Source organism: Phyllobates terribilis, unplaced genomic scaffold (assembly GCF_046119375.1).
Source record: "Phyllobates terribilis strain yellow unplaced genomic scaffold, ASM4611937v1 Scaffold_8__6_contigs__length_399053987, whole genome shotgun sequence".
In the NCBI taxonomy this organism is placed as follows: domain Eukaryota; kingdom Metazoa; phylum Chordata; class Amphibia; order Anura; family Dendrobatidae; genus Phyllobates; species Phyllobates terribilis.
This window is the reverse complement of record NW_027362768.1, coordinates 272,729,443-272,751,934: the sequence shown is the minus strand read 5'-3', so window position 1 is coordinate 272,751,934 and position 22,492 is coordinate 272,729,443. Positions and strand designations below refer to the sequence as shown.

The following is a 22,492-nucleotide window of genomic DNA, read 5'->3' as shown; positions in this document are numbered from 1 at the left end:
AGAGGCAAAAACGCTCAGGAAATTTCTGCTTCAAATCCGCATCGTGTGCACATAGCTTTAGATTTGTTATAAGTGTATCTTTATCTGTCAGGAATAAAAAAGAGAGAAGCAGGATGTAAGGCAGCGCTAGTCATCATACTGGGGGATACTCGCTGCACCGGGTCAACTAAACCACAACAGCCACGTTTTTCAGTTTTCACACTTCAGCAGTTTATTGCACTTCATAACTGCTTATCACACAGTCCATCTTAGTGGCTCCTCGGCATATTACACACATAACATTCGGGAGCCTTTCCAGCGACAGTCACGTCCACTTGGCTCCAGTTACAGCCCTCAGCTAGGCAACAACATAAATGTCCATATAACGCAGTATTTTTACCTTTGGCGGTTTTTAGCTGCTTCAGGTTTATTCTGCCACCACTGTGGCTTTACGACTTCCCAGATGGGGGTCTCCAACCCTCGTACCATCCAAGGCTACTGGTATGCTTACACAGCCAACATCCAGCCTCCGCCTTTCAGGCTTCAATAGGCCTCCCTAGGCCTCACACTCTAGCGGTGTCCCACACAGGAACAGGCCTCAGGCCTTACACACACCTGTGTCAAGACTACAAGGGTTTATATATCCTGTAGTACACACCCACAAGACCTGTGCTGATGTCACAGTCATGTGATCAGACATTCTGTGTGCACAGGACCTGCACTATGTCACAGTCATGTGACCAGTCACCTGAGGGGGAAGGTACATGGTCAGGCAAAACACATCCTGGACCATTACCGTAATGCCAAGCAAGCCGCTGCATTACAAGGAGTATAAAGCCTGCCATACAGATTAGATGGCAGAATGATGCTTTGGACGGCAGCCACCTTGACCGACTTTCAGCCAAGTACTCCCTGTGAAATAGTCAACGTCAGACAAGTCTTGCTGTTGCCTATCTCCGGGAGACAATACGATCGGCGGTCTGAAATCGGACGTGCCAGGTTGATATTTAAACCCGACAATAAATTGTCCCACACATATTACATTGTTATCCGATCCAGTTGATATCAGTGGATTTGGCTGATATTAGTCTAATGCAGACCTGGGCAAACTGTGGCCCGCGGGCCACATCCGGCCCTTTGACCGCTTCTGTGTGGCCCGCTGACACAGTCAGCCAGACGCAGGAGAAAGCCTGAGCTATTATCTTACTCAGACTCAGCATTCTGATTGTAGCTCCGCCCCCCTGTGGATGCCATCTTCTCATTGGTGGATGTGGGGATGCTCAGTTCCTTGCTTGCAGAGCAGAGCTACTGTAATGTCTTCAGGTCAGGAGTGTTCAAGAAGAGGGAAACTTGGACTACTACACCCATCTGCTGCACATAGTGGGCAAGTGACATCTAAGTTGAGCCCCATGGTGTAAAATAACAGCTAGGAGCTGACATTGTGTCTACTGTGCTGATCAGTTCACAGCACAGCACTGCCTCCTTTCTCAGACCGCAGTTTACACTCAGTGAGAGCAGCTAATTATCTGCAGCTTACTGAGTCTTCCCCTGGCAGCTCAGACTGATCGGAGAGAACATTTGTATTCCTAGTGAATGACTCCAACAGTGAAGTGCCCCTCCTCACCTGGGATATTCTATGTGCTCCCCAAACTGCACCCCACATACTCTGCTGCCTCTCCACCTTTGAGTGAGGGTTAACCCTTACCTCACCCTTTACACTGAGCTTTTGAGTTATTGCGCTGTGTTCTATGTCCTGTGCAGGTGAGGTAAGTGTTAAGCTCCTCACAATGCTCCCTGCTGTGATCTGTGACTTATCACAGCCATAGACTTTAATAAAGATCCCCCCCACCTGCCTGTTACCTCCTGCCCCACATGTGATGTGGATCTATGCATGTGGAACAGGGGTGGGCAAACAACTTTTTTTTTCCACATGCTCCCAATTTATGTATTGATTGATCAATTGCCAATGCTTGCTATGATAAACTTTATTGTAGCAAGTATTATCAGGGTGTGTTCACACAACTGTATTTTCGGTCCTAGTGCTTTTCGTGAAAAAAATAAAATAAACCTGACTTCACACGGACAGGACTAGTAGCAATGCTTTGCAATTGAGCTATTCAGATTACAGTTTAAGTCCACGGCCCCACTATCAGTATTTGGCAGAATTTTTTTCTCAGGAGTGGGAGCCAAAACCAGGTGAGGAACAATCAGAGAATAATAGAAGATATAATAGAAACAAGTCACCAGTTCTGCATTTATCACCCACTCCTGAGAAAAAATACTGACTGAATACTGATAGTGGGGCCGTGGCCTAACACAGACCAAATATCCGTGTGAAAAAGATCACAGCACACACCAGTTTCTTCTGTGTATCGGATAACACTCACTTATTGAAGTCAGAGTTTGCAAAAAAAAAATTGAATCACATATTAATCATCTGTATGGCATCTGATTTTTACAGATACATTTCGATTACAATCATACGAAACTGTATTTGTTTTTGTACATTTTATTCACTTCTGATATATAAAAATGGATCACAATACAGATGATAAAAATAGTCTGCCTTTCTGGATGACAATCATGACATCGCTCGTGTAAACGTAATCATATAATCACCTTCTTTTTATAAAGCGATAAAATTAATATTGAGCAGAATTAAAGGGGCGGCCTAAAACAGAAGGTAAATTTCATACTAAATGTCTATTTAATTCAATCCAATCACTTATCTAGTACAGTTCAATTAAAAATTCCCTACCGTTTCCTCTCTACTCTAACTTCTTGTTTGTTTTTTCTCATCCAATGATGTTTTGTTGAGAATTCCAGTGCATTTTGGGATACTCCCATGGGACGTCATCAAGGGGAAAAGGATGCGATCACTGACGCTGCTTTCCTCACATTTAAACGAAGCACCATCAGTGACCTCTGTTTCGGAGTCTGGGTTAGTCCCTGCTTGCTGCGTGGTGTCCTTACAATTTCCACTGACAGCGCACTCTCTTGCTGGCTCATCACTTCTCTTTAGAGCCAGCAAGGGAGTGCACTGTCACTGTTCATTCAAAGGAATATAGTGCCGGGAGCTCATACTGTCCATAGGTCATAATTTATAACCGATGCATTATCAGTAGAGCAGGGACTAGCCCAACCTCTGAAACAGACATAATTGATGCCACTTCATTTCATGGAGGGGGCAGAAGCTGCGGAAGTGACCACAGCTTCTACCACCTTATGACGTCCTGTGTGAGTATTCCAAACAAAATGCCATTGGAGGTTAAAAAAAAAAGACTGGAAGTCAGACTGGAGAGGGTAAATTAGGGAATTTTCAATTGAAGTATATAAAAAAAGGAGATTAGAAAATTACATTATTTAGATAAATGTTTAGTATGAAATTCACCTTTGGTTTCGGACCACCCCTTTAAGTTCAGCCGACTGGTTCGGCCCTCAAAAGCAGTGCCAGTTTCTCATGTGGCCCCTTGGGAAAATTAATTGCCCACCCCTGGTCTAATGTATATGGGGGGTTTATCACAAATGCAGGAACAAACCACACGTTTCTACATTGGGGCTCAATGCAAAACTGGAGATTTTTCAAGGTTATTTACAAAGTTTATTCAGGTTGTGCTTGTATATTTGTGCACTGATGGAAAGGAAAAAAAAAAACACAATTTCAAAGATGCCCATTCAATGTTTACTTCACATTTCACTTACGATTTGATACACAGACCTTGAGTTAGAAATATCTGTCGTCTATGATGAATTTTTTAAGGTCTGTTTCATCCAGATTTCTGTTTTCTTTTTATTCCATAGAATACAAGGGCAGGTAAGGCACTAGTTTAGCACCAAGGAATGGTACAAAGTAAATTACATGACTATATATTTATTAAAGGTTCAAAGACAAAAGCCATCAATTATAGGATGGTAAGTTTATCATCGAAAGTTGGAACTTTTAACCCTTAAATGACTTATAATGTACATTTCCATTACAGGTGGCTAAGGGCAGTATGAAGCGAGGTCAGGAGCTGAGTTCGTTTCATATGCGGCAGAAGCCAGTTGTGTTACATAACCGACATCTGCCTGTAAATGCAGCGACTGGAGATCTGAGAGCAGCATTTAATTGACGTAAATGCTAGTGCATGTGTGTGTGCCCAAATATCAGTTGGGTCTGCTTGATGGCCCCCATTACTGTCATCTAAGTTCTCCTGTGAAGCTCATCCACAGGGCTCGCTCACATGAGTGTGTAACACAGTCTAGTGCTATATGATGTTTTATCAGATAGCACTTGGACTAACCTTATACTATGGGGCAGTGCAGACCTACTATTTTTTTCTCATGTTGATTAGGCATAAATAAAATAAATAAATAAATAAATAAAAAAATCGCAGCATGCGGCACGTGCACCCGATGATCGGATCATGCGCACCCATACAAGTCTATGGGTGCGTGTGAAACATCGGACAGCACTAGGAAGTTATCTGCCTGCAATCCGATATCCAAGGCTCAGAGAATGAAGAAATAAGGTTCTGGAGATAAATTCGGTGCATGGAGATATCGATTCCGCTTCCCTTCTTTTGGAGATGTCAGCACACAACGGCGACTAGCAGCCCTGGAGGAGGAGATGGCGACACAGGTGGCACATAGAAGGTGATCATTCTGGAATAACTGGTTAAACACTAAAAACCACAATTGACCCTGCCGGTTCTTGTACAGACTAGGTATTTCGGCACCGCAGTCTGTGGAAACAATCTGGCAAATTTACCTGAGGCTCAGAAGGCGATTTTAGATGTAGCAGAACCTATGTAGCAGTGGTTAGCACATACTGTTGTTTCTGCTTGTTGTCTGCCACCACCAAAGACAAGGACCAAAATTGCATAGTCAGGGCGTCCACAGCGTCCATAATGGACTCTTAGCACACAAAAAATGAAGTGAGCCCTTGATAATGTTATGCCTGTGTAGTAGATCACACAGGAATAATTGGATAACCACTAAATACCGCAACTGACCCTGCCAGTTCGTGTACAGACTAAATATTCAGACACCGCAGTCCCTAGTGGTGCCTGCGGGTACAGAAATAACCTTAACCACAAACTAGGAGATTGCAACTCAGTCCTAAAACAGCATAAACGTTGCTTCACGTTCCTTCTAAAGAACCGGAGGGCAGAGCAGAGTGTGAATTACCTTCAAGAGAACTATGCTGTACAAAGAACAGTTCCCAGAGTGAATAAAGTAAATAAATACCAGACAAAGAATAAAGCAAATACTGTAAACAAATACTCTGCCTACTTCATAATGAGATACCATACCTGATAAAGAATATAGGCAAATCAGACTTATTGTATGTATCAGTATTACCCATAGATAGGTGTATACACTGGACTAGATCAATTCTGGAACTATGAAACTAACCAACAAGAAAAACCGACAAGGAAGATCAAGATAAAACAGGGTAAATTAAAAAACCTTTAATGAATCATGGTTAGGCCAGTGGGTGGCACTGCAGAGACAGGCACTCAACAAGAAAAGTATAAACAAGTGAAAATTATGGTAAACCATTGTACAATTCTCATGGACATAAGATATATACTAGTACCGATCAATATAAATAATGTTATACATGATTATACAAGACAATCAATCTTGTACATAGCATGACACATACAAAAGCATATAGAGTTGGTAAGACGAAAATGGCTTCACTGAACTGAAAAAAGTGCCTTAGTGCAGTCAATAAATAGTTAAAGTGCCGTGTATAATTGTAAACACTAAGACTGATAGTACCAGCAGGATATGCCAAAAGAATTTCCAATTTATGATGTATCCATTCACAGGAGAGCGGTAGGCGCCATACAGCTCTCCTGGACCATATAGGTATGACATGAGAAGGTTTCTTTCCGATCTCATAGCATATATTTCCATTTGGCACATTGCATATTAACCATATTGTGAATGGATACATCATAAATTGGAAATTCTTTAGCCATATCCTGATGGTACTATCAATTCAGTGAAGCCATTTTCGACTTACCAACACTACCGTATATGCTTTTGTATGTGTCATGCTATGTACAAGATGGATTGTCCTGTATAATCATGTATAACATTATTTATATTGATCGGTACTAGTATATATCTGTATGTGAGCGCCTGTCTCTGCAGTGCCACCCACTGGCCTAACCATGATTCATTAACCCCTTAAGGACCCTGGGATTTTCCGTTTTTTGCATTTTCATCTTTTGCTCCCCTTGTTCCCAGAGCCATAGCGTTTTTATTTTTTGGTCAATATGGCCGTGTGAGGGCTTATTTTTTGCGGGACAAGTTGTACTTTTGAACAACATTACTGGTTTTGCCATATCGTGTACAGGAAAACAATTCCAAGTGGGGTGAAATTGCAAAAAAAGTGCAATACCACAGATGTTTCTTTTTTATTTTTTTTACCACGTTCACTGAATGCTAAAACTGACCTGCCATTATTATTCTCCAGGTCATTACTAGTTTGTAGATACCAAACATGTACAGGTTCTTTTTTATTTACGTGGTGAAAAAAAAATCCAAAGATTGCTAAAAAAAAAAAAAAATGGCGCCATATTCCAAGACCCGTAGCATATCCATTTTTCGGGATCTGGGGCCGGGTGAGGGCTTATTTTTTGCGCGATGGGCTGACGTTTTCATTGATACCACTTTGGGGTAGTTCCGAAGTTTTGATCGCCCGTTATTGCATTTTATTGCAATGTTGCAGCGAACAAAAAACGTAATTCTGGCGTTTAGAATTTTTTCTCGTTACACCGTTTACCGATCGGATTAATTCTTTTTTTATATTCATAGATCGGGCGATTCTAAACGCGGCGATACCAAATATGTGTATGTTTTTTTTATTATTATTTTATTTTGAATGGGGCGAAAGGAGGGAGATTTAAACTTTTATATTTTTTTTAATATTTTTAAAAACATTTTTTTTTTTTACACTTTTTGCTTGCTTCTATAGTCTCCATAGGAGACTAGAGGCAGCAACTGTCCGATCGCCTCTGCTACATAGAGGTGATGAGCAGATCACCTCTTTGTAGCAGAAATGCTCCTGTGCTATGAGCGCCGCCCACTAGCGATCAGTACATGACAGCCACTGGGGTCTGCTGCAGACCCAGAGTTGTCATGCCCACCCATCAGTGACCCGCGATCACGTGACGGGGTCACCGATGGGTGGGGTAAGTGACGCGCTTCCGGCGCGGCGCTGTTAAATGCCGCTGTCAGGGATTGACAGCGGCATTTAACATGTTAACAGCCACGGGTGGATCGCGATTCCACCCGCGGCTGTTGCAGGCACATGTCAGCTGTAATAATCAGCTGACATGTGCACGGTTCAGTGAAGGCTCAGCGCCGAAGCCCGCGCTGAACAGGGGGTGACAGCCTGGTGCGTACTATTATGTCCCAGGCTGTAAAGGGGTTAAAGGTTTTTTAATTTACCCTGTTTTATCTTGATCTTTCTTGTTCGGTTTTTCTTGTTGGTTAGTCTACTTCCTAATGACCAACAGAAGATATGGGCAAAGTGAAATGAAGAAACAGCAAAGCGGGAACCCTTTGCTGGAAACTCACAGACTGGATCAAAACATCAATAGGCAGAAAATCTAAATGAATCTATCATCAGCAGAGAACACAAGCAGGAGAGGGGTTTAAATAGAAGCACCTGCAGTGTGATAGGACCAGCTAGATAGCAAATGGAAAACACCCGTTGTCAGAAAGGAATGGAGGAAAGGCAAAAGGTAAGCAGAACCTGGATCTCCTGTGGCTCAGCGGACAGGGATGTTGCCATAAGACCACAGGACTGCCGGATTGAATCCCGAGACATGACACACCGTATGCAATGCTCCTATCTGGAGCTCTGCTTGTTCAGTAACAATTTGACTTTTTTCGGATAGGTCTTTTCCTTTGTCAGATAACACACTCACTGGAATCTGGAGAAGTCGGACAGGAACCTGATACCGATCCACCACGGCTTGCAGAACGAACTTTCCAGTCGAACCAGAATCTCCACATGATACAGCCAGAGTTATAGGTGGAGAGGGAATACTCTCGCCAATGGTAGCCTTTCCTACAGACCTAACGCTTTGAAGTTTTTAAAACTTCCCAGAACAAAGACAGATGGGATGCGCTACACAACCGCAGCAATAGCATAATCCCTTATCACGACTGAGTTTTGGCTGCTGCTCAGCCAGCCTTACACGGTCGACTTGCATGGGTTCATTATGGGCAGCTGTTTCAAAAGGCAGTCTCTGGAAGGATGGAGTCAGATGTGACGTTTCCTCTCAAGTGTCACTTCTCTGGTCAGTTCCTGGAAGCTGGGAAGGGAAGATGCAGCAGAGGATTCAAGACTCGGCTCATCGAAGACTTTTCAGAAGGTTACCAGACAGACCTGCAGGTCCGAGGTCAAAGGATCCCCTCTCTCCCACAAGGGGTTGAGCCATGCTAGGGCCTCTCCTACTAGATAGGACATAAGGAATCCCGCTTTAACCTGATCAGAGGGGAACTGATAGGCCAATAACTCATAGTGTTGCATGCACTGCTCTAGGAACCCAAGGCACTGCTTAGGGTTCCCATTGTAACGTGGTGGATCAGACAAGACGGGTTCAACTTCAGGAGCGTAACTTGCAGGCTGAATAGACACGGCCGTAGGTACTGCAACTTGGGCTGGAGCAGCTAACGTCAGGGCTTCCAATCGGGTATCCACTGTCTGTAGATAGAAAAAATTTTTTTTTCCTGTTGCTCTCGCTGGTGAGACAACTGTTGATACAGCTCCGAGCACAAAGAGATTTAGGGATCAGCTGGGCCCATGGCCTGTCACGCAAGGTGAAGGAAAGACTAAGAGGAACACGAAGGGAAGAGGGGGAGGAAGCCCAAACACTAGGGAAAGGGGGAGTGGAGACCCCCTAGGCAGAACTAATATCACCCTGCCTACCCTACCGTCCCTATATAGGTTCCACACCTATCACCGAGCAAGATCCTAAGCCCTGAATGTCCCTAGAGCTTGGCCCTAGATAGAGAGGGGACGGGGTGAGCACTAGTCAAGCCCCACTACAAACTAAAGACAACAAAGTAAACAAAGGGGATACACTTAGCATGAGCAGACACAAGAGAGATCACGCCAACTATCCTCCAAGGGCACCAGAGACGAAACTAGCCAACTGCTAGTGATCCAAGCCAACACAGAGGTACATAGAACTATCACCGGTGCCTCTCTGGAGAAACTGAGAGTTTTTAACTACCAAGTAAGGGTGTGTCAATTAGCAGCAGAAGGTGGAGGTAGTTGCTGGGTCCTAAAGGAAGAAAGATACAACAATACCAAAGAGATGAGAGGATCAAGAAGGCGCCTGCAATGCCAAGAGCAGTGACCTTCTCCAGCCGGCTCCAGAGCGACTGTCTGTCACACCTGACACATCTGTGACATGGCCTGAGCAAACTGTCACGCTGTCACACACCCACTGCGCCAAAGGGTCCGCCTTACCTAGGAGAGGCACAGCTAAGCGGCCACCTGGTTTTCACTGGAGCTCCTAATGGTGGAGTCCACCTTAACCTGCAGGTAGCTGCCAGGTACCACTCCTAGGCAGCCCCCCAGTACTAAAGCTGATGACCCCAAGGGTTAAAATAGCAGACACAGACTGCACTTAGAGTAACTGGCAGGACAGGATTCTGACTCTGTTGAGACTACACAGGTTCTGGATACTCGGGCAGAACGAATACTGACACGGAGTAAAAGACAGGGCTGGATTTGGATACTGGAAGAGGTTCCAAAATTATGAAATTTGGAACGCCAACCAGGGCAGACACTGGTGCTGGTCCAGGTACCGTCAGAACAGTTTCAAGTTCGGGTACCGCCAGTGTGGCTTCAAGGTTCAGGTATCGTCAGTGTGGGTTCAGGTATCGCCGATGCAGCTACAGGGTTTAGGTCCTGGTCACACAAGGACTAGGGGTTTGGATTCTAACTACTCAGGATACTAGGACAAGGGACCTGGCAACATACAGTTGCACACACACTATGTAGGGAGCTACATGAGTTGCTCAGGCACCTCCCAACTGGGGAGGATGCCTTTCATACTAGATGCTTCACAGATATTGGCTGGGGGCATTTTCAAGGTGCACACGATGTCCCTTTAAGAACAGGGGAGCGTGTGCATGCACTAGGCATGCCGCCAGGAAGCCCATGCAGCGTTCACAGGAAGCAGGAGAGGTGCCAGAAGACTTGGAAATCCCTGCATGGAGGGGGGAGGGAAACCATGCAGGGGTGCCAGCATTGTGTTACATAAAAAAATTGTAATTACAATATGCCTTTATTGTTCTTGTGTTTCACTCCTTAGTCACATCATGGCTATATAGGTAGTTTTTAATGGTTTAGTACCTCTGTCCTTTAATGATTGAATATAGACACTTGAAGTAGGGATTAGTGTCCCTTTATTGCATTAATTGTATTTCTTTGTCATTCAATTTTTTTTTTTTTATACACAATTTTTTTCACAAATGTATTTTTCACTTTTTAATCATTAAAAATTTGACACTTCACTTTAACTTACTTCACATCCTTACACTGAGACACTCTATATTATTTTCGTTCACTCACACATTTTCACCAATGCACCTATTTTCACTGGCGTACTCCCTCTTTTCCTCGTGTCTATGCCCCATCATCACTCTCATACCTAACACTACTAACATGGCCATTCATTTTGCTCATTTGTTTATTCATTATATTTATCATTCTTCGTTCCAATTGCGGAACCGGAGTAAGATTGTACTTTTCTTATATACAATTTACTATGTCCTATTTATTTGTTAAAGAATTCAAATTTGGATAATGAATAATCCATATATATATTACATATGGTATTCATCATTAGAACTGATCACCATTATGTCACTTCAGTATTGCCCTGTCCCTTTATATGCATCATCATTATCAAATATTGTATTATTATAATGATCTATGTGTTTATCATTAGTATTTTACTGATCACTATTAAAATGGCACTTTAACAATGCACTGTCACTTTCATTATTATATCTTTTTTATTGCATTCAACAATTTTGGCCCTAGTTGCTCTGGTCAGGATTGCAGTCTGTAGTCATGCTTATATTACGATATTTATGCAATACTGTCATATATATTCCATTAGTATCTGAGTAAAATGAGCAGCTCACTTAGATTAGTATATTGTCTAACTAGCCACACAAGTCCTCATTTTTATAATACATTACTTCTATCTGCATTATTTTGCTCCATAGTTGCCTATGCTGGGGCTGCGCATGCGCCTTCCTTTCCACACGCCTTACTTCGGAAATCACGGCATCAGTGGTTGCTGACACGCACCGTCGTACTGCGTCACCTAGACGACATTGCGTGCATGCGTTCCAACAGCCGGAAACCGGAAGTCACATGACTTCATGAAGGCGGAGTTTGTGATTTATGCGCCGCTGATACCCAGCACTATACTGTATCCATTTACACATGTGCGGCCTTCACCGCGTGATCGTATTGTCCGCTCTCTATTGGTCACCTCTTTGGATTTAATAGGCGGAAGGACACCGGACCTGCTACATGTGTTTGCCCCACAATAGGATTTACATACAGGTATTTATTTTATGCCAATGATAATATGTGCTGATATTGGCCGAGTCTCATTAATAACACTGCACCAATTGTATGAGCGCAGGCATTGCCAGCATAGTAATATAACCTGGATTATGTACATATATTGGGGATAGGGCTATCGTTGTGTTCCCAAAGTGTGAGGCACATTTTGGCTTTTATATTTCTATATGTATTGTCAATTTTAGCTGTTAAAGTTTGATATATTAAAGTATTTATTTACCACAACCTGTCGTCTCTATAGATCTGTGACCTAGTCTCCCGGTACATTCCCGCACGCAACCTCCGATCTGCACAAGATCTCATTCTCTCCTCCCCTCTTATCTCTTCTTGCCGCAATCGCTTACAAGATTTCTCCCGTGTATCCCCCCACTCTGGAACTCTCTACCCCAACACATCAGACTCTCGCCTACCGTGGAAGCCTTCAAAAGGAACCTGAAGACCCACCTCTTCCAACAAGCCTACAACCTGCAGTAACCCTCGCTCCACCACATCGCTGCACGACCAGCTCTGCCCCGACCTACTGTATCCTCACCCATCCCTTGTAGATTGTGAGCCCTCGCGGGCAGAGTCCTCTCTCCTCCTGTACCAGTCGCCGACTTGTATTGTTAAAGATTACTGTAATTGTTTTCGTACACCCCCTTTCACATGTAAAGAGCCACGGAATAAATGGTGCAATAATATTATTATTATGTTTACTTTGTATGCCTGACATATATCTATCATAAAAAAGTGGACTATTTTAAGCCCAAGTGGCAATGTTTCAGTTCACAGAACCTTTCTCAAGGCTTTAGAAAGGTTCAGAGAACTGAAATGTTGCCATTTGGGCATAAAGTCCACTTTTTTTTTTCAATTTTCCTTGCTATATATTATGGAACATATTTTACATTTGTCTGGAGGCCTGGCACCAACTGTGAGTAGAGGCTAAGTGGTGCTGTTCCACAATCCCTATATATTACAGCACCATTTATTTCATGGCGCTTTACATGTGAAAAGGGGTATACATAGCAAAAATGAGTCAGCGACTGGTACAGGAGGAGCGAGGACCCTGCTCACGAGGGCTCACAGTCTACAAGTGATGGGTGAGGATACAGTAGGTGAGGGTAGACCTGGTCGTGCAGCGGTGTGGTGAATCGAGGGTTACTGCTGGTTGTAGGCTTGTCAGAAGAGGTGGGTTTTCAGGCTACTTGTGAAGGTTTTCACAGTAGGTGAAAGCCTGATCTGTTGGGGTAGAGTTCCAAAGTAGGTGGGGATGCACGGGAGAAATCTTGTATGCGATTGTGGGAAGAAGAGATAAGAGGGGAGTAGAGCAGGAGATCTTGTAAGGATCAGAGGTGGCATGCAGGGAAGTACCAGGAGACTAGGTCACAGATGGCAGACATACAAGAAACAGAGGCATGTTCACACTAGCAAAAAAGAAGCAAGACAAAAATATATCTCATACCCTACCATAATTATATATAAATGTAAAGCAAAATTGCATAATAAATATAGGGTACTTAGTGAACTATTTTTGATCAAAAAAAGTATACAAGCCGTCCCACCAGCGGCAAGGTGACCCTAAATTGGGACGGTACCTATACTGCCTATATTAAAAACCTTACTGTATATCAAAGTTGAAGTAATGCATATAAAAGGGTAGACAAATAGGACCGGGTCCCAACTCCAGACCACCTAGGCCCGTGGTAAGCTACATATATACCAATCAGCTCAACAAAGGGCATGCCACACCCTTAAATTGCACAGAATGCAAACAAGTCAAAAAACCAGACAATGTGAACTGAGGTCTAAGATGGCAGACATACAAGAAACAGAGGCATGTTCACACTAGCAAAAAAGAAGCAAGACAAAAATATATCTCATACCCTACCATAATTATATATAAATGTAAAGCAAAATTGCATAATAAATATAGGGTACTTAGTGAACTATTTTTGATCAAAAAAAGTATACAAGCCGTCCCACCAGCGGCAAGGTGACCCTAAATTGGGACGGTACCTATACTGCCTATATTAAAAACCTTACTGTATATCAAAGTTGAAGTAATGCATATAAAAGGGTAGACAAATAGGACCGGGTCCCAACTCCAGACCACCTAGGCCCGTGGTAAGCTACATATATACCAATCAGCTCAACAAAGGGCATGCCACACCCTTAAATTGCACAGAATGCAAACAAGTCAAAAAACCAGACAATGTGAACTGAGGTCTAAGATGGCAGACATACAAGAAACAGAGGCATGTTCACACTAGCAAAAAAGAAGCAAGACAAAAATATATCTCATACCCTACCATAATTATATATAAATGTAAAGCAAAATTGCATAATAAATATAGGGTACTTAGTGAACTATTTTTGATCAAAAAAAGTATACAAGCCGTCCCACCAGCGGCAAGGTGACCCTAAATTGGGACGGTACCTATACTGCCTATATTAAAAACCTTACTGTATATCAAAGTTGAAGTAATGCATATAAAAGGGTAGACAAATAGGACCGGGTCCCAACTCCAGACCACCTAGGCCCGTGGTAAGCTACATATATACCAATCAGCTCAACAAAGGGCATGCCACACCCTTAAATTGCACAGAATGCAAACAAGTCAAAAAACCAGACAATGTGAACTGAGGTCTAAGATGGCAGACATACAAGAAACAGAGGCATGTTCACACTAGCAAAAAAGAAGCAAGACAAAAATATATCTCATACCCTACCATAATTATATATAAATGTAAAGCAAAATTGCATAATAAATATAGGGTACTTAGTGAACTATTTTTGATCAAAAAAAGTATACAAGCCGTCCCACCAGCGGCAAGGTGACCCTAAATTGGGACGGTACCTATACTGCCTATATTAAAAACCTTACTGTATATCAAAGTTGAAGTAATGCATATAAAAGGGTAGACAAATAGGACCGGGTCCCAACTCCAGACCACCTAGGCCCGTGGTAAGCTACATATATACCAATCAGCTCAACAAAGGGCATGCCACACCCTTAAATTGCACAGAATGCAAACAAGTCAAAAAACCAGACAATGTGAACTGAGGTCTAAGATGGCAGACATACAAGAAACAGAGGCATGTTCACACTAGCAAAAAAGAAGCAAGACAAAAATATATCTCATACCCTACCATAATTATATATAAATGTAAAGCAAAATTGCATAATAAATATAGGGTACTTAGTGAACTATTTTTGATCAAAAAAAGTATACAAGCCGTCCCACCAGCGGCAAGGTGACCCTAAATTGGGACGGTACCTATACTGCCTATATTAAAAACCTTACTGTATATCAAAGTTGAAGTAATGCATATAAAAGGGTAGACAAATAGGACCGGGTCCCAACTCCAGACCACCTAGGCCCGTGGTAAGCTACATATATACCAATCAGCTCAACAAAGGGCATGCCACACCCTTAAATTGCACAGAATGCAAACAAGTCAAAAAACCAGACAATGTGAACTGAGGTCTAAGATGGCAGACATACAAGAAACAGAGGCATGTTCACACTAGCAAAAAAGAAGCAGATGTATGGAGGAGACAGGTTGTGGATGGCTTTGTATGACATGGTTAGCGTTTTGAACTAGAGTCTCTGGGCAATGGGGTGCTAGTGAAGGGATTGACAGAGGAGAGGCCGGGGAATAGCGTGGGGATAAGTTTGACTCTGCGGGCAGCAGAGTTTAGGATAGATTGGAGGGGTGTTAGAGGGGAGGCCACAAAGCAGGAGGTTGCAGTAGTTGAGGCAGGAGATGAGGGCGTGCGCTAGTGTTTTTGCAGATCCTTGATTGTGCGGATCTGGGAAATATTTTTGAGTCTGCGGGAAATGGAAAAGTCTTGGATATGTGGTTTGAAGGAGAGATTAGAATCTGGGGTTACCCAGAGGCAGCGAGCTTGCTGGACTGGGGAGAGTGGGTAGCCATTGACTTTGATGGGGGGGGGGGGTTGAGTGAGATGATAAATTTTGTTTTATCCATGTTAAGAGTTAGAAACCTAGCAGAGAAGAAAGATGAAATAGCTGACATTGTGGGATTCTGATTAGTAAGGAGGTGATATCAGGTTCAGAGGTAGATCTGTCATGAGCATAGAGGTGATACTAGAAGCCGTGGGACAATGAGCTGTCCCAGGCCGAAGGTGTAGATGGAGAAGAGCAAGGGTCCTAAAACTGAACCCTGGGGGACACCGAGAGATAAGGGGCGAGATGAGGTGGTGTTGTTTGAGTGGAAGATGATAAATGTCCAGTCAAGAGATGAGGGAATGGTCCACTGTGTCAAAGGCAGATTTCACGCCAGGTGTGAGTGCAACACGGGGGAAAGGTAAAGGGAGCCCAGACACTAGGGAAAGGGGAAGTGGTGATCTCCTAAACTGGACTAGTGTCACTTGTTTTCCCCTACCGTCCCTATACAGCCTCCACAGCTGTTGCCGATCACGTGCCTCCCACTACTATCCCTGGCGTAAGGCTACAACTGGGGGTGGAAAGAGAAGAGCACTAGTCAACCTCCGCTAGCACTCTAAAGACAAAAGGGAATACAACACAGGGGAAAAACAACTTAGCTTTAGAAGAACTCCCAACAGTGCACATGGCCTCAAGACTCCGGGGAGGACGTGGTGGTGGTGGTGGTGGTGGTGGTGGTGGTGCTGCTGCTGCTGCTGCTGCTGCTGCTGCTGCTGCTGCTGCTGCTGCTGCTGCTTCAGCTGCTTCAGCCAAGGTCCAAGTAGTAATGAGTATAACCGGCGACTCCCACCTAGAGACACCAGGTATATATACACCCAGACAAAAGGGAGGTAGTCGCTAGGTCCTAAACACAGCCTCCTATCTAGGCAGCTGTCTGCATTGCCAAATGTGGAGATCTCCTGCAAACCACTGCAGGGCGACTGTCTGTCACCTCTTGACACACCTGTGACAGCAGATGCCAGGTCCAGGAGAAGGATAGAATAGTGTCGCTTGGATTTGGCTGTTAGTAGGTCGTTGGTGGCTTTAGTCAGGGCTGTTTCAGTGGAATAGTGTGGTCGAAAGCCAGATTGTAAGCAGTCAAAGAGGGAGGAGAGGTGGGAGGATAGTTCAAGATGGACGTGTTGTTCCAGTAGTTTTGAGGCATAGGGAATGTAACGGGTCCGGGAGGCGGAACCTCTGAGCTACTATACAAGGGGGCGGCCCTTGTAAGGGAGCGGGTGGCAGTCTCTGGGTGAACGGACAGGGAGTTACGGCAAGTGATCAGGGCAGTCTCTGGGTAAGGGGTAGGTACGACCTGAGATGGCAGAACCTCCGGGTAGGCTAGCAGGCAGATGGTAGATGTGTGCTCCCAGGTGAGCAAGCGAGAGTCTCTGGAATAGCAGGTGGTCACGGCACGTGACGGCGGAACCTCCGGGCTGGCAGGCAGGTAGGTAACGGAGAAGCGCTCCCAGGTGAGCGGGCAAGAGTCTCTGGAATAGCTGGTGGTCACCGCACGTGACAACGGAGCCTCCGGGCTGGCAAGCAGGCAGGTAGCGGAGAAGCGCTCCCAGGTGAGCGGGCAAGCTGGTCCATAGACAGACTGACCGGAGTTGTAAGGCAGACCGTCGGACCTCAGGCAAGCAGGCAGATAGCTGATGTGCGCTCCCAGGTGAGCGGACAAGTTGGTCCTTAGACAGACTGACCGGAGTTGTAAGGCAGACCGTCGGACCTCAGGCAGGCAGGCAGGAACAAGTATACAGGCAGGAATCAGGCAGGTAACTGGCAGGAAACTGGCAGGAAACTGGCAGGTAACTGGCAGGTAACTGGCAACGGGACCTGAGGGCTGAAGCACAGGTGAGACACAGGTGCAAACAACATTGCTCGGGCACCTCCATTTTGGAGGAGGTGCCTTATATATGATGAAGTCCTCCGGCCATTGGCCGGGGACTCCTTAGGACGGCGCGCGCGGCCCCTTTAAGAGGAGGGGAGCGCGCGCGCGCGCGCCCTAAGCACAGGGGCCGGGAAGGAGCGCGCGCTGAGAGCAGAGCGGGAGGAGGACGCCGGGAAGGAGCGCGCGCTGACAGCAGAGCGGGGAGAGGACGCCGGGCACGGAGCAGAGCGGTGAGGGGAGCAGCGTCCCTGCCTAGCAGAGGGCAGGGACGCCAGCGCTACAGTACCCCCCCCTTTAGGCCCCCCCTTTTTTAGGCCAGACAGAAATTTAGCTAGGATGAGAGGGGCATGGATGTTCTCCCGGGGCTCCCACGTTCTCTCCTCAGGACCAAACCCCTTCCAATCTACCAGAAAAAAGGTCTTTCCTCTTACCCTTTTGGTGGCAAGAATGTTCTCTACCTCAAACTCGTCCTCAGCAGAAACCGGAGCAGGAGGCGTACCTGTAGACTTGGAAAAAGAGTTAAGCACCACAGGTTTGAGGAGAGACACATGGAAGGAGTTAGGGATCCGTAAGTTGGCCGGGAGTTTCAATTTATAGGCCACCGGGTTGATCTGACTGATGACCTCCAGTGGGCCGATGAACCGAGGCCCTAACTTATAGGAAGGGATCTTGAGCCGGACATATTTGGACGAGAGCCAGACTTTATCCCCAGGACGGAATTGAGGAGGGTCCAGACGTTTTTTGTCAGCGTGTCTTTTCATACGCTCGGATGACAGAAAGAGTGCGGACCGGGTACTCTCCCATATGGAGGAAAATTTGTTAACAAGAGATTCCGCAGCCGGATTGTCCGCCGAGGTGGAGACGGGAAACGGGATCCGAGGATGCTGACCGTAGACTACAAAAAACGGGGATTTGGAGGAAGACTCGCTCTCGTGATTGTTGTACGAGAATTCGGCCCATGGCAGGAGATCCACCCAGTCAGAATGGTGGGCATTAACGAAGTGCCGAAGGTAACTGGTCAGGTTCTGATTGATCCGCTCCACTTGACCATTAGACTGTGGGTGGTAAGCGGAGGAGAAGTCCAGGGTGACGTCCAGCAATTTACAAGTGGCTCTCCAGAAACGGGAAGTGAACTGTACCCCACGATCCGACATGATGTGACGGGGCAGGCCATGAAGACGGAAGATGTGGCGGATAAAGTCTTTAGCCAGCTCGGGTGCAGACGGAAGACCTGGCAGTGGAATGAAGTGAGCCATCTTGGAGAAGCGGTCAGCGACCACCCAAATGACCGTACAACCGGCAGAGACGGGTAGATCAGTAATGAAGTCCATCGCTATATGCTGCCAGGGGGCAGCAGGTACTGGCAGAGGTAGGAGGCGGCCGGCCGGCAGGTGTCTCGGAACTTTGTTGCGGGCGCAGGACACACAGGCAGAAACAAAGTCTATTACATCCTTGTGCAGGTTAGGCCACCAGTAGTGCCGGGTAATAAGCTGGAGGGTCTTTTTCTGACCGGCGTGGCCAGCTAGTTTAGACGAATGACCCCAGTGTAGGATCTTCTCCCGATCAGGTACTGGTACGAACGTCTTACCAGGAGGAAGACGATTTAGACTCACGGGAGCCACCTGCATTACTCTGGCGGGATCGATGATATGTTTCGGATCCTCCTCGAGATCAGACACCAGAAAGGACCGAGACAAGGCGTCCGCCTTGACGTTTTTGTCAGCCGGGCGAAAATGAAGGACAAAATCAAAACGAGCAAAAAACAAGGACCACCGGGCTTGGCGCGGGTTAAGTCTCTGGGCATGCTGGAGGTAAGCCAAGTTCTTGTGGTCAGTGTAAATTATTACCGGGTGAAGAGCCCCCTCGAGCAGGTAACGCCACTCCTCCAATGCCAGTTTGATGGCCAATAACTCTCGGTCTCCTATGGAATAGTTGCGCTCAGAGGAGGAGAAGAGTTTAGAGAAGAAGCCACAAGTTACCATCCTCCCGGAAGATGATTTTTGAGTAAGTACCGCTCCGGCTCCAGAGGAGGAGGCGTCAACTTCCAGGAAGAACTGTTTGTTGCCATCTGGGCGATGCAGCACCGGGGCGGAAGAGAAGGCCTGTTTAAGGGAAAGAAAGGCCTCCTCTGCTTCGGGTGGCCACTCTTTGGGATTAGTACCTTTACGGGTGAGCGCAGAAATTGGGGCCGTCCGGGAAGAGAAGTGTGGTATGAAGAGGCGGTAGTAGTTGGCGAAGCCCAGGAATCGCTGAATGGCCTTCAACCCCTCCGGTCGGGGCCATTTCTTGATGGCAGACAGTTTCTCAGGATCCATTTGTAGGCCGGTCTGAGAGATAATGTAGCCCAGAAACGGAAGCGAGGTCTGCTCAAAGAGGCACTTCTCAAATTTAGCATAGAGATGGTTCTGCCTTAGCCTGAGCAGGACCTGACGAACGTCCCTCCGGTGAGTCTGGAGATCCGGAGAGAAGACCAAGATGTCGTCCAGGTACACCACTACGCAGGAGTAGAGAAGGTCCCGGAAGATGTCATTGACCAACTCTTGAAAGACGGCAGGAGCGTTACAGAGACCAAAGGGCATTACCAGGTATTCATAGTGGCCGTCCCGGGTGTTGAATGCCGTCTTCCATTCATCCCCCTGACGAATACGAACCAGGTTGTACGCCCCACGAAGGTCCAGTTTGGTGAAGATCCTAGCCCCCCTCAGGCGATCAAATAATTCTGGAATGAGCGGAAGGGGGTACTTATTCTTCACCGTGATCAGGTTTAGGCCTCTATAGTCTATACAGGGACGGAGAGAGCCGTCCTTCTTTTTGACGAAAAAGAAGCCTGCTCCCGCCGGGGAGGTAGATTTCCGGATGAATCCTCTGGCCAGATTCTCCTCAATATATTCGGACATTGACCGGGTCTCAGCAGCGGATAAAGGATAGATACGCCCACGGGGAGGAGTAGTACCGGGTAGCAGATCGATGGGACAATCGTATGGTCTATGTGGTGGTAATGTCTCTGCCTCCTTTTTATTAAAGACATCTGCATAAGACCAATAAGGAATCGGAAGTCCAGGTAGATTAGCTGGGGTAGGAGAGGGACGGACGGGATGGACGGGAACCAGGCAGGTTTTATGACAGTCTTGTCCCCAGCGAAGGACCTCTCCGGTTTGCCAGTCTAGCACGGGTGCATGTCTCTGGAGCCAGGGCAGACCTAGCAAGAGCGCGTGAGAGAGTCCAGGCAGAACATGAAAGGAGATACTTTCAGAATGCAGCATTCCCACCTGCAGGGTAATGGATTCGGTGATGAGTTGAATGGGGCGAGGTAAGAGGCCCCCATCCACGGCAGCGACAGACAAGGGTACAGCCAGAGGTTTGGTGGGGATGCGGTATTTCTCAACCAGGGACTGTGAAATAAGGTTCCCGGCTGCTCCAGAGTCAAGTTGGGCTAGTTCGAAATAACGGTTCTCCCCGTAGATGATCGAAACTGACAACAGCAGGGATGGAGAGGATTTATTCTTGTCTAGGTGGACCTCTCTGAGCGAACCTAGACACAGGCGTTTCCCGACCTCTCCGGGCAGGCACGGATCCGGTGCTCCTTACTGCCACAGTAGAAGCAGCTCCCCTCGGCACGGCGTGAGTCCTGACGGGTTTTGACCATCTTGGTCTGGTCGACCTGCATAGGCTCAGGAGAGTGTACCTGGGGAGAGATGGAGGAAATGACGGGTTTCTGGAAAGTAGGAGCTAAACGTGGAATCCTTCTCTCACGGGTGACCTCTTTGGCACGCTCCTGGAACCGTAGGTCAATCCGGGTGGCAAGGGTTATTAGATCATCGAGAGAGGTAGGAATGTCCCGACCAGCAAGTTCATCTTTAATACGACCGGACAGACCCTCCCAGAAGACGGATACCAGAGCGTCGTTATCCCAGGCCAGCTCCGAGGCAAGGGTGCGGAACCGTATGGCATATTGGCCCACGGTGAGACCCTCCTGACGGAGGCGTAGCAGAGAGGATGCGGATGAGGTCTTCCGTCCGGGTTCGTCGAAGACTTTCCGGAAAGCCGAGAGAAAAGCAGGCAAGTTGGACACCAGGGGGTCTCCTCTCTCCCATAGAGGATTTAGCCAGGCCAGGGCCTCCCCGGTGAGATGGGACATGATAAAGGCAATTTTGGCCCGGTCGGAATTAAACTGATGGGACAAAAGTTCAAAGTGCAGGGTGCACTGATTTATGAAGCCCCGAGCCTGGACGGGGTCGCCTCCGAAGCGAGGAGGTGCAGAGAGCCGGGGTCCGGGATAGGATACCATAGTATTAGTGGGCAGCGGAGCTGCCGGATTGCAAGATATGGCACTGGCGGAGGTTGTTGGTGGATCAGACAGAGTGTTCAGGCGAGTATTAACATTCCGCAGGTGACCCAGGATGGCCTCCTGTTGGGACCTCTGACGGGACAGTTCAAGACAGAGGTCCGAGAGCGAGGGAGCTTGGGTGCCACCGGGTTCCATGGCCCGAGCAAACTGTAACGGGTCCGGGAGGCGGAACCTCTGAGCTACTATACAAGGGGGCGGCCCTTGTAAGGGAGCGGGTGGCAGTCTCTGGGTGAACGGACAGGGAGTTACGGCAAGTGATCAGGGCAGTCTCTGGGTAAGGGGTAGGTACGACCTGAGATGGCAGAACCTCCGGGTAGGCTAGCAGGCAGATGGTAGATGTGTGCTCCCAGGTGAGCAAGCGAGAGTCTCTGGAATAGCAGGTGGTCACGGCACGTGACGGCGGAACCTCCGGGCTGGCAGGCAGGTAGGTAACGGAGAAGCGCTCCCAGGTGAGCGGGCAAGAGTCTCTGGAATAGCTGGTGGTCACCGCACGTGACAACGGAGCCTCCGGGCTGGCAAGCAGGCAGGTAGCGGAGAAGCGCTCCCAGGTGAGCGGGCAAGCTGGTCCATAGACAGACTGACCGGAGTTGTAAGGCAGACCGTCGGACCTCAGGCAAGCAGGCAGATAGCTGATGTGCGCTCCCAGGTGAGCGGACAAGTTGGTCCTTAGACAGACTGACCGGAGTTGTAAGGCAGACCGTCGGACCTCAGGCAGGCAGGC

At 46.8% G+C, this 22,492-nt stretch overlaps 1 protein-coding gene across 1 annotated transcript in view; it reads left to right on the top strand.

Annotated features, from left to right (window-relative positions):
- The first annotated feature begins 11,359 nt into the window (after window positions 1-11,359).
- The window catches only part of LOC141157233 (microtubule-associated serine/threonine-protein kinase 3-like), a 38,912-nt gene continuing 27,779 nt past the window's right edge, over window positions 11,360-22,492 (top strand). Inside the window, exon 1 of the mRNA XM_073644243.1 lies at window positions 11,360-11,581. The gene's annotated coding sequence lies outside the window, so the exon portion shown is untranslated. The remainder of the gene's footprint in view (window positions 11,582-22,492) is intronic.